Source organism: Aptenodytes forsteri, unplaced genomic scaffold (genome assembly GCF_000699145.1).
Source record: "Aptenodytes forsteri isolate BGI_AS27 unplaced genomic scaffold, ASM69914v1 Scaffold119, whole genome shotgun sequence".
Classification (NCBI taxonomy): Eukaryota; Metazoa; Chordata; class Aves; order Sphenisciformes; family Spheniscidae; genus Aptenodytes; species Aptenodytes forsteri.
The window spans coordinates 11,859,212-11,870,585 of record NW_008796165.1 but is presented as its reverse complement, the minus strand read 5'-3'; the positions used below and the strand labels follow the sequence as shown (position 1 = coordinate 11,870,585).

At 46.0% G+C, this 11,374-nt stretch overlaps 1 pseudogene; it reads left to right on the top strand.

The window, feature by feature from the left end:
• The window catches only part of LOC103905759, a 106,163-nt pseudogene that overhangs the window by 59,634 nt on the left and 35,155 nt on the right, over window positions 1-11,374 (top strand).

Here is an 11,374-nt window from a genome sequence, read left to right as displayed (position 1 = left end):
GTTGGGTCGACGGTTGGACTCGATGATCTTAGAGGTCTTTTCCAACCTTAATGATTCTATGATTCTATGGTGTTGTATAAATACAGAGAGACCTGGAAGGATGAGAGTGGATCATCTTCCTCTCCGTTGATGAGAGGGGACCTCGGGTTGGTGGCAGCAGAGCTGTTTCAGCTCTGGGTCTGGTGTGAGTCCAGTTTGTGCTAGGCTAGACCATAGGTCACAGCAAAACAAGCATTCAGCTTCCCAGTTAGAGCAGTCTATCTACCCTGATCAGACATCAGAGGTTCACGGTGGACATTAGTTTACTAATGTATGTAGAGAGGACTTCTTTAGACGTGGTTGTTCAAAGAAGCAAAGAAACACTCCTTTGCTGTATTACACTGCAACTGTTTCAAGAGGAGCACCAGTTATTTGTGACTCTTCCTCCAAACCATAGTGCTAAAATCAGGATCGTTGGTGGCTCCTGTTGACTGCTTGTCTCTTATAAAACTCTGGAGTGGCCACTGCAGTAATGTGATCACAACCTCTATTACCAGTGGTTGTGGTGCCCTCAAAATTATCCGGAAGGCTGAACATGCAGTCAAGAGTGGCTTAGATCAGAAATTACCTGAGATCCTTAGCCAGGGGTGGCCTGTGTATAAACACAAAATCTGTAAGGTTTTGTCTCTCATTTCCTTTTGGTAGCAACTTAGTTTTTATTCTTTCTCCCCCTTTATCTTTCAGACTTCCCTGAAACCAGATTGTGCATCATCCTGCAAAAGCAGAGGTCTGTCTTTTAGAAAGGACAGATTTTAAAACCGGGGTAGCTCTCCCCACCCCAGTGGGATGCGTACCAGCATACTGACAATGGGGTCCCACTGTTCTCCCCAAATGTTCGTAAGCCTCCTGGTATGTATGCAAGCCCTCCATCTCACCCACTGAAGGAAACCCTGTGCCTTTAAACACCCTCCCCATGGCGGGTGCACACTTTTCTGCTTATTCTGAACTGACAGGTTTAACATGTCGCCTGCCTGGTCACCAGAGAGAGGCACCTCTGGCAAAAGTTCAGAAGCCAGTGTTTTGGAAAGATTGGTTTGACCAGCTCTCCAGTGAGAGCAAATCCCAGACCAAAGGCAGTCAAATCTTCAACAACATTTAACTGCTGTGGTGCTGTAGCTTGCTGACATCCCTTTAACCTGGAGAGAAGTGTTCATCATGTTTAAACCTTCAAGTTTTATTCATTGTTTCTTTTCTGCTCTGTTGGCAGGGGGAACCTGGGGTGAAGACAAGTTGTTTTGACTTAATTCTAATTAATTAATTAGCTTGCTTATGGTTCTGGCCCAAGACTACAGGACAGACTAGCAATTTTGGATGTTGCCTTGGTATCTAGACTTCTGTAATATATAGCGTTGCAGTAAGGACATATATTCCCTTATTGCCTCTTCAGGGCTTGTTATTGAAGGGATCTTAAGATTTACTGCATCTTGCTTTGTAAAATTGCCAGTTCACAAACTTTTTCTCATCCTTTGTTACTTACATTGAAGTGTAGCAATTTCTTTAAAATAAACAACCAAACAAAAAAGGGCATGCAAACAGTTAATAGTAAGTGGTGCCCAAATTACATATTTCTTAAACTCGTGGCCTACTTTACTAATCAGTTGTCATAAGATGTCAGACGGGGACCCATCACTGAAGAATTGCAGAATGCAGCCAGTGAAGCAACTAATTAGTTGGACAGTGGCATGGAGGTGTGTGTCCCCAAGGAGCTGAAATGCTCAGAGCAGGTGAAGAAAGTTTGGACAGATCAGTATCTCAGTAGTATAAAACCCAACACTTGGCTGAATCACAGGGATGCTGCGGGTGAGGGCACCGCAGGTCCTCCATCAGGGACTGTGCACGGCGAGAGACTGCAGTACTGCTGTTTCCAGAAAGAAATGAGAGTCAGCTGAACGCTTGAAGGAACACAACCTGAGATGTGCAGGAATTAGAATAGTTGAGCAGTTTCTGGGTTTCATGTGGGAGACTTGTAGCTGGCTGGCTTGCTCACCGATGGCTTGTTACTGCCTCCCGAAGCCTTTGCTCCCCAGCCGCTGCAAGAGTTGGTGCTGGTTATTCCCGGTAGGCACCAGACATGCCTACCATCACAGGTAGGTGATGGTCATTGAGCCAGCAGAGCAGAGGGTCCATCGGCTCCTGCTACACCGGAGGACAAAAGGCAGCAGTAAGGGACCCTTGGACCTCTGGAACAAAATAAGACCCTCTGTTATGAGCTAAAAGATGTAAAAGAATAAAGTTTATAAACTTCTCTAGGTGGCCTATATACTCCTTTAACACAATTTAAGTTGTTTTAAGAGCGCTGTGTGACTTTCTTCTCTCTTCCCTTCATCCCACTCCTATACAGGTGCACCCCTGCTGCACTCATGGAGTTTTGTCTCCCTATACAAACTCCATAGGTGCGGAAGCATACCAAATCCTCTCCAAAACTCCTCCTAAGGAAGAGCCCCACCACCCTGCAGGACCTGAGAGAGGGTCAGCCTGGGACACCAGGAATCCCTTCACACTGGCAAGTCACTCGCTTTCACAGCAAAGATGAGGATCTCATCCTGAGCCTCCTCTCTTTGGGTAGGTGGAAAACTCAAAACCAGGTATTTGACTTGGGATCTTTAGTGCAATGAGTCCTCAGTAGGAAATCTTTTCAGTGCTTTGATTTTCAAGATGTTATTGCACACTGTAGGAGCAGTTGCACAAGATGATAAGAACTGCTGTATTAAGTATTAATAAGTAATATTAATCTGTATTGTTCTACAGATTAAGGATAGCTATGGCACAGAAATTATCAGGAGATGCGTTTCCACACCTGGAGGTCACTTTTGGAGCCTCGGTCTTGTAACTGCTTAATTCAGTGAAGTGGACAACTTCCACCAAATGGGATGATTCAACATTCAGCCTGGATCAGCAGTTTCAGGACTGGCCCTACCCAAGGAAGGGGATGCTGACAGAGGACAATGGTCCTCCTGCGATTGTGTGGCCAAGGCTGGCAGATAGTCTTGGAGGATGCCTTGGACAGGTAGCGCGCACCACGTGTCCTGGCAGAAACACACTCAGCAAACCCATGCAAATGCTGTCTGGAAGTGTAAAAGGACACCGGTTCTTTTGATTCTGTTGAATTCAGGCAAGGTACTTGCTCAAGGGACAGATTCTTGGTTCCAAAAAAGTGGCTTTGACCTTTGAGCTGCCAAATTCCTTCCCCCATTACCTCCCATCTTTCTTTCCAGTATAGCACAGCTACTCTGAGTCATTGTTTATCTAATTTAATTAACATTTGCCAGTGCCTGCAACCTAAAACACTGTCTTAAAACATTTGCTTGAAAAGCCTCCTTGTCCCAGAGCTGTCATTTTTTAGCATGATGGATAATGGATAGAAATAATTATCCTGAACAAGGTTAGACAGCTTAAATGATTTGTTTCTAGGAATTACTAAGCTTAGCTAAACATCTTATTTTTCAAGACACATTAATAATAAAAACACAGCAATGACCATAACGGATTGTAAAATCTGTGCTCTGCTAAAACGTATGCGGTCTCTCACAGGTAGCTGTGAGAGGACAGGTAGCTGTCCCTTCACCCAGGGAGATTTAAATCAGCGCATCATCTGATACATCATCAATCCCATGGAAAGGACTTCAGGTAACTTTGAATCCCAGAGAAAATGCTTCCAGGGCTGTGAGTGCTGGTGTCCAGTTCAGCCGGTCCAAGTGGGAGGGCAATGCATGCAGGGGTCCTCGGGAGGACCTGGGTCCATAGAAAGCCAGTGCTGCAGCCGTGGCCCCGTAACAGCCCTGGAAAAGGCCAGAAGAAATCAGAAGGCAGAGACTTGGTGCAAACGGAGTGAACTATTTCAGGTTTGCAAAGGTATAATGGAGGGCGGAATTGGGCTCACTGCCTCTGCATTATTTCCCCAGCCCATAATTTTGGGGAAAATATAAGTTTTGAATTAATCATTGACCTTTAGCTTTGAAGAAAAACAGAACTTCAGCATGAAATTGCCAAAAAATGAGAGTAACAATTTGTAATTGCTTAATTTCACTCCTAGAAACCCAGGTGCACCCAGGCCTCTGCAGTGCTTTGCACTGTGCAAAAGTGGGCTCTCCTCCAGGGAGTCTCAATCCAAGGCAGACAAAGAAAACATGGAGAAAAACAGGCACCTGGCAGAGAAGTACCAAGCCACATGCAACGGGACATGGGAGATGCCTCCTCCATGCCTTGTGCGTTGCACTGTGACACCTTTCAAATAATAAACCTCCTCTGCCCAGTGAGATGCACAGACCTGATGTTGTTCCCCTCGGTGCGGAGCAGAGGGTCACATCCTGCTGCCCGTCGGCCACGGTGAGTGCTCTCAAGAGCTGCCCAGCTATCCTGCATGGACCCGGCCCCGGGAACAGAGTTTGGGTTATAGGCTCCTGTAGTCTAAATTGTTAAATGCATCAATATGATGGAGATTTCCACTTAAGGTAGATTTTTTTTTTTAAATTCTTGTTCACCAGGTTTTATATTTCTGGGGCCTTTAGGCAAAGTAAATAAAAACCTTCATCCAAAAAATGTCCCTTTTCATTTCTGAAAGCAAATGAAAATTTTCTTTATAAAGATGGACAATTTGCAGACCCACTTGGTAAAATCCGAAAGTTTTGTTTTGACCCTCACTTTTTACATTTTTAAATTTGTTTTTTAAAGATCTCTGCATTGGTGTAGAACGATTTAAAATTCCTGTGGCAAAGTGCAGTTTTATTGCTCCAGAGCTAGCATAAAGCTGAATGGGTGGTTGTATTTCAAGCGAGGAGCTGTGGGAGAGTGCAGCTTGGAAACGGCAATAGAGCCCAGAAATTGAACTCTAGCCTTTCTATTCAGTGCTCTTTTTATTATTAAGTCACAGAATAAGTAAAATGTTATGGGGACACTTTAAATCTACACCTGTTTGTACAGCATCCGATGAATATGTGATGGGGAAAGAAAATGAAACGTGGGGATGCTGAAAATAAGGAAAAGATTGAATGTTGAAGAATCAAGTATGGTAAATTATGGGATACAGTTAAATCCATGATTCTAACCTGAAATAGAGGAACACGGATTTGGTCCACTCTCATGGTTGTGGGGTGTCTTTGGGGTAGGTGTCCTCTGCTTGGTGGCTCAGAGGATGGGACATCTGTCTGGCATGGCAGGAGGCAGTGATGGCCAGAAGCTGCCTCAGCTGTAGCAAAAAATGTTATTTTAATATCTGAAGATCCCTTTTGTTTTTATTTTTTTTTCAGACTTGAAATAAAATGGTCCAGAACTGAATTGCACAAAACTTTTTATTGTGCTCGTGAAAATGCTGGCACAGGTGGCAAAGACAGGCGAGAGTGTGGAGCCATCATTCACACCAGAGTCAAGGTAGGATATGAAAGAGGTTTGGGTGGAGGATGCCTGCAGGCTGCCATTAGCACCTCTTAATTATATGAAGCCTAAATGTCTGGTTGATGCATCTAATTTAGACTAATGAGTCTTGCTTTGTTTTTGAGGGGCCATAAGTTTCAGCTAGAGCTGGCAAAGGTTCACCTGCAGGACTACAGTTTAGTGCGGATGGATCCTGGTACTACAATGATTTTATTCTGTTTCATTATGACTCTTGCAGCCATCATTTTAAAAAGGCACATACTGAATACAGTTTGGAGGAGAGATCTGTACATCCTCTACCCCTGCACACGAGCTGGGCTGGGGACATTCCCAAGGCTGCAGATCCCTGGGGAGCTTCCTCCGTGATGCTTCTCATTACCAATGCCAATCGCGGCCATGTAGGAATAAGAGGGCATAAACACGTCCATGCTGCTCCCATTCTGGGATGAGACCCCATTGCCTGTTCCTTCCACTGTAAGACAGTGCAGGTGACCCACCACCAGCATTTACCCATTGTTTCCCATTAGGATCCAGCCTTGCTGAGTGTTTTGGGTAAGTATCCCTATCTGGACAGGCATTAGCACCTTCCAGCATGGAGAAAGCAGGAAGAGGCAGGGAAGGGCGGCCACTTTTCCAGGCAAGGACGATGGACAACCACCCCTAACACTGGCGCCATGGAGGCTGTAATTTTAAGAAGCAGCCTGCAATTTTGGAGTCCTTAGTTGTGCTTTTATAACCTAGGATAGGAGATACAATGCAAATATTGCTCCTATTCCTATGTCCTTGAGCGGGGTGGAAGAGAAACCTCCTGAAAAAAAAAAACGTTTTCTGTGCTCTGGGCTGACTGGGGCCACGGACTGATTTCTGTTTCTCACCAGTGCCAAACCAGTTCCCTGGGGACCACCACTGGCCCTGGTGCTCCTATACCTACCTGCCTCTTCATCCTGGCCTTATGACCGTGCTTCTTGCTGTGGTGATTGCCCCGGTGGGAGGAGGTGTGAATCCCCACACCAAATGTGCTGGGAAAGAGTGGAAAGGGCTAATCCTCCTGCTGTAGTTTCTAGCCTTGTTTTAAACTTGTTTTAGATTTCACAAATCCATTGTTGTCCTTCTCCTAGCCTGAGAAAGTAACACGCTGTTAAATATGTTTTCCTGATGGTGCAATAGCAGAACCAATGTGAATGCTAAGGAGCTTTTGCCTGTGTTTTCTGTGCCACAAATGAGGGGCAAGTGACCCATGAGCTACCTCATCATTTCTAGTGTTGTAAATAACCACAGTTTGTGTTTTCTGTAGATCAAAGATCTACAGGTGGGTCAGATGGAAGAGGTCACTGAGGCAGACAGTCCCATGACAAAGAGATGCCTCCATGGAGGCAGCTGTTTATCTACCACAAAAGTGAGTTAGATGAAGAGGGATTTGTATGGGGCACCAAACCTGCCAGTAGCCAGTTGGGCAGTGGCTTGAGACACAATGATGAAAAAATGACATGGAGAGTTACTAAGGCTGGGTCTATGGTGTAAAGGTATACATGCCATGGATGAAATCCTGCTGCTTAAAAGGTAATACCAAAGGTATTATTATTGTCAGTGGACTCTTGCTCCAGCTCTTGTGGCACCCAGGATCATTGTAGCTCTGCGGTCAGGTGGTGGCTGGAGAGGAGCAGTGATAAGAAAACCACATCCAAGGCATGGGGAAAGTGAGGTGTACATGAGACGTACATGGCATCCCATCCACAAACCTGCCCTGTGGAGCAAGAGGAGAGCCATCTCTGCCCCTTTGCCAAAAACAGAAGTCAAGGGAAAGGAACCGTAACACACGATTGGTATCTGCTCCTTGGGTTTTCCTTTCAGTAGCACAGTTGGGTTTTTGATGCAATTTGTTTCTCATGCTTGTGGATGTGTAATGTGAGGCAGAGCACTCATTATTGGGGAGCCACAACCGATAGATGAATAACACGGTTGGGTGCCAATGTTAGCGTTGGCCCTGCATAACCATCATGTTGGTAACCTGCATTAATTGCTCATGGCAAGACCAATGGGTTGGTTTTCCTTAGCATCTACTTTGTAATTACAGACCGAGTCCAACAAAAGCAGTAGTAAAGTATAATTATGTAGTTACTTTTTTTACAGTTACCAGGTCATTCTTGGAGAGAGAGATAGAGATAATTTATGTGTTGCTGCTGTGTGCTGGGTGGCTGGGAGAAGCTGGGCTTTGGAGCATGAAGTAGATGCAGTTTCCTCCATTGCTGGTGTTTTAGGAGGGGTAAGAGCTTCTGCTCATCCTTCTCAGTTAGGGGGAAGCATTACTTTGTCCCCTGCCTTTTGGCCATGGTGCTCTGGCCAGTTCTTGGCATGTGTCTGTCGCCTCCTCCCAACTGATGGCATCTTTGCTTCTTGCCTGCCCCATGTCTGTGTGGCTGAAGTGTTTCTGGTTGTCCTGCAGGGATTTGAGCCAAACACTGTGGCAGAAAGTGCTCTTAACACATTAGGCAGCATTGGGGAAGACGGGTATGGGCACAGAAAACTGCTGCTAATACAGCAAATTTTTTTAAAGACTAATTGCAGAATGGATGCAGTGGGTCTTCTTTCATCATGTGCTGACTCTTCTGCATTGTGCATGATGAGTAGAGCAGATTGTTTTGGGGTTTTTATTGAAGGAAAAGGAAATTTCTGTGCAAACTTAAATTTTCCACATGAAAATCTCAGGTTTGCTACTGGAAAATCTGATGGGGGCAATCAAAATGCAGCACTGTGTTCTGGGTTGGTTTGGGATCACACTGATGTGCCGAAGTCCAGCAGCCTCAGCTGGATGCCCTAATCGGAGAACATCACGGTGCCCTATTGTATGTCCCATCAAACATAAACAGTTGTGATTTGATTTTTCTTCTGTAAAAAAAAAAAGGCAGTATTTCAGCATTTGGCTGAAAACAAATGCCAGTTAATGTTCTTTATGTGTATTAAATAGGAAATCAGTGAATAAGAATGAGAGTGTGAAAAATGCTCTTTAATAATTTGGGATTTTGTTGATAATAACATAGATCTTTGCCCCAAAATTTGAAATTCAAGCAACTAGCCAACTTATGCAATATTTAGAAAACGTGTGATCTTCTGATTATTCCAGTGGAAAATATTTAGGAATTCATAGAGCAGTCTCTGTGGTGGGTTTAGATTTAGGGATTCACTCGAGCATCTGCTTAGGTCCCATTGATGTTGTAAGACCTAAATCCCATTCCTAAATAGCAGTGCTTTCCCAGGTGAGGATTCAGGTTGGAAAAGTGCCTCCCTGTGAGGTCCGTTTCAAGCCTTTCTCACCACTCATCCTGCAGTGGGATGGATGTCCAGGGGGAGGGAGTTGTTTCCCCAGACATCTCCTGTTCCCTGCAGCTGGATCCAGTCTTGGCTCTGAGTTGGGCACAGTCCTCATGGTTTAGGAGGTGGTTCCTGTCAATGCACAACAAGGCTAATTTCAGGCTATTAGAGTTTTGGCTTTCAAAGCCTTGGTTCCCCCCTTCTGCTCTCTGCTCAAACCCTGGCAGGTGGGGTTGTAGCTGCCTAATATGAGTTTACTCCTTGTGCAAATCTGGAGTATCGCTGAATCCCGCAGAACTGCGCCACCGGTTGACCAGGGTACGTGGGATAGGATACTTGCCACTATCTCTCCACAGTGTTTTCAGTGATTTTCGAAGGACAGTTGACTTTTCCTAAATTTAAAACATATTTCTATGGAAACTGTGAGGCTAGAAGAATGATTTGAAAAAGTTTAATATAATACCTAATGGCAGCCGAGTTAATGGCAATAGACAGACATACGATGGTGCGTGGGATATCCCCAGCATCCTAAACAGTTGAGATGCAGGTGTAGGCAGGTGGAATGGAGGATATATCCAGTATTCACTGCTCAGCCTGCATGTGCTGTGCACCCCTTGCATGGTGCTTAGCAGCCTGTCATGCTTCCTAGGACCACGGGCAGCAGTCATGGCCGCTGGTGCTGGGAAGCAACTTGGGCAAACTGGAACCAGGGAATCGTAATGGGATGGCATAAAAGCAAACGGAGGAGTAAAGCCTGCGCAGCTCACTTGGTGCAAACTGCAGCATGCCCTTGTCTGGGTGCGGAGGTGGGCGGTGGTGCAGCGCTTCCACAGCAGCGCCTGCATGGAGGCTATTTCCGACTCCCATAAAAATCTTTATGTCTCTGTGATCAGGATTCAGTGATGCAAATTTGCTGTGTCAAAGGAAGATGCCGCTGTAAATGAATTAGTACAAGAAGAACTCTTATTTAAGAAGTGCTGACTCTGCACTCTCCCCTATGCCCTCGCTTTTAAAATTGAAGTCTGGGTTTGCTGCTTGCTATGATCTATATTTAGATACTTGTAAATGAAGTTTTGCAGTCACATGGCTGCATTCTTGTACAGCTTCATGAAGCTGGTTTTTCGCATTACAGAGATTTATACGTTTGCGTTTACATATTGCAGGTGTTTCCATAAAAGCTTGAGATAGCCACATTAAGGAGGATGGCCTGAAAGAAAACCAAGTGGTGTTTAAAATTATACTGAGCACACCTAAAAACACTGTCCTGGGGCAAAAGAGTGAAGTCACTGCAGAAACAAGGGAGTCACAGACAGGTAAGATTGATGGATATAGGCTTTTTGGGACCACCTCCTCCAAGCAGAGGGTCGAGTCGTGCAAGGGGACAGCATCTCTTTCAGGATGTATCTTGTGCGATGCTCCCAGTAAGCTGCCGAGCCCCTAGCAGAATATTTCAAAGTGTCAGAGAGTGCTGCAGTGCTGAGCTCATGCTATGTAAATGATAGCCTGATGAATTATGTGCTGTACACACTACACACAAATCCTGTCCCAACCGGCCCTGGAAGAGGAGATAGCATTCTTGCTGGTGTGTCCTCTGCTCCAGGAACCTTGCCAGGAGGACACGCCATAATTCATGCTCTGCTGATGCTTTATAAAAGTTGCAGCCTGTACCTTGGCCACTGTGCTGCTGACCCCAGCATCCATGTCACCTACCAGCCCCTCCAAGCCTGGTGGCTGACTGCATCCCCCTATGCCTATCCTGGGAAGCCTAATGTGTCAGCCAGCTCTCCAGCTGGCAGAGGCAGTGCAGGCAGGCAGTCCTGCCTTGCCTGGGCTCAGCACAGCATCAGACAAAAGGTCAGGGCTCTCCCGGCTTTCAGGATACACCCAGAGCTGGCTTGACCCCAGCTTTGCCCTCCTGACTGCAGAAGCCTACAGCGTGACACAGAAAACAAGGTGATAATTCATAGGGCTTCTCCTTAGCTGAAGAGCCTTTCCCATCTCTGCTGAGTAACAGCTACTGAAAGCAAAGGATTATCAGCACTTAATTTAACCTGGTTCAGGACTCACCATAAAGCTCTAATGTAGCACCTTCCATGAGACAGTGTCTGGGAAACAGGAGGTTTCCCAGAGGGAAGGGGCAGGCTTACAGTATGGGATGATAGGGGAATTTCACAATAAACTAAAATATTTCTGAAACATTGAGGGGGCATGGCAGAAGTTTGGGGCAGAATGGTGAGAAAGAGTTTGGCTGCAGGGGAAGAGAGTTTTCTTCCACTCTCCATTCCTTTTTCCATAGTGTGCTGCAAGCTTGGCCAGAGGAGGACCACCATGCAAACCCCATCCTCCGGACAGGGCAAGGCAAGGTGCAAGGAGGGCGGACGGGTGGGTAATCAGGGCCGGGAGCAGCCGGGTGGGTGGATGCCCAGGCCAGCACACCCAGAGGAGCCAGCCTGCCTTTTTTGGAGGCTTCTGCCTTTTCGGAGGCTTGTTGGGGAACTAAAAAATCTCCAATTTCCTGCTGCCACAGATAAGGCTGGGTGCTGGCCCAAATGTGGGTCAAGAGTGACACCCTGTGGACAAGTTACTTTTTTTCGTAACTCCTCCAGGCTTTCTCTCCTGCTACCTTCTTCCCCACCCCCCCACCCCCCCACCCCCG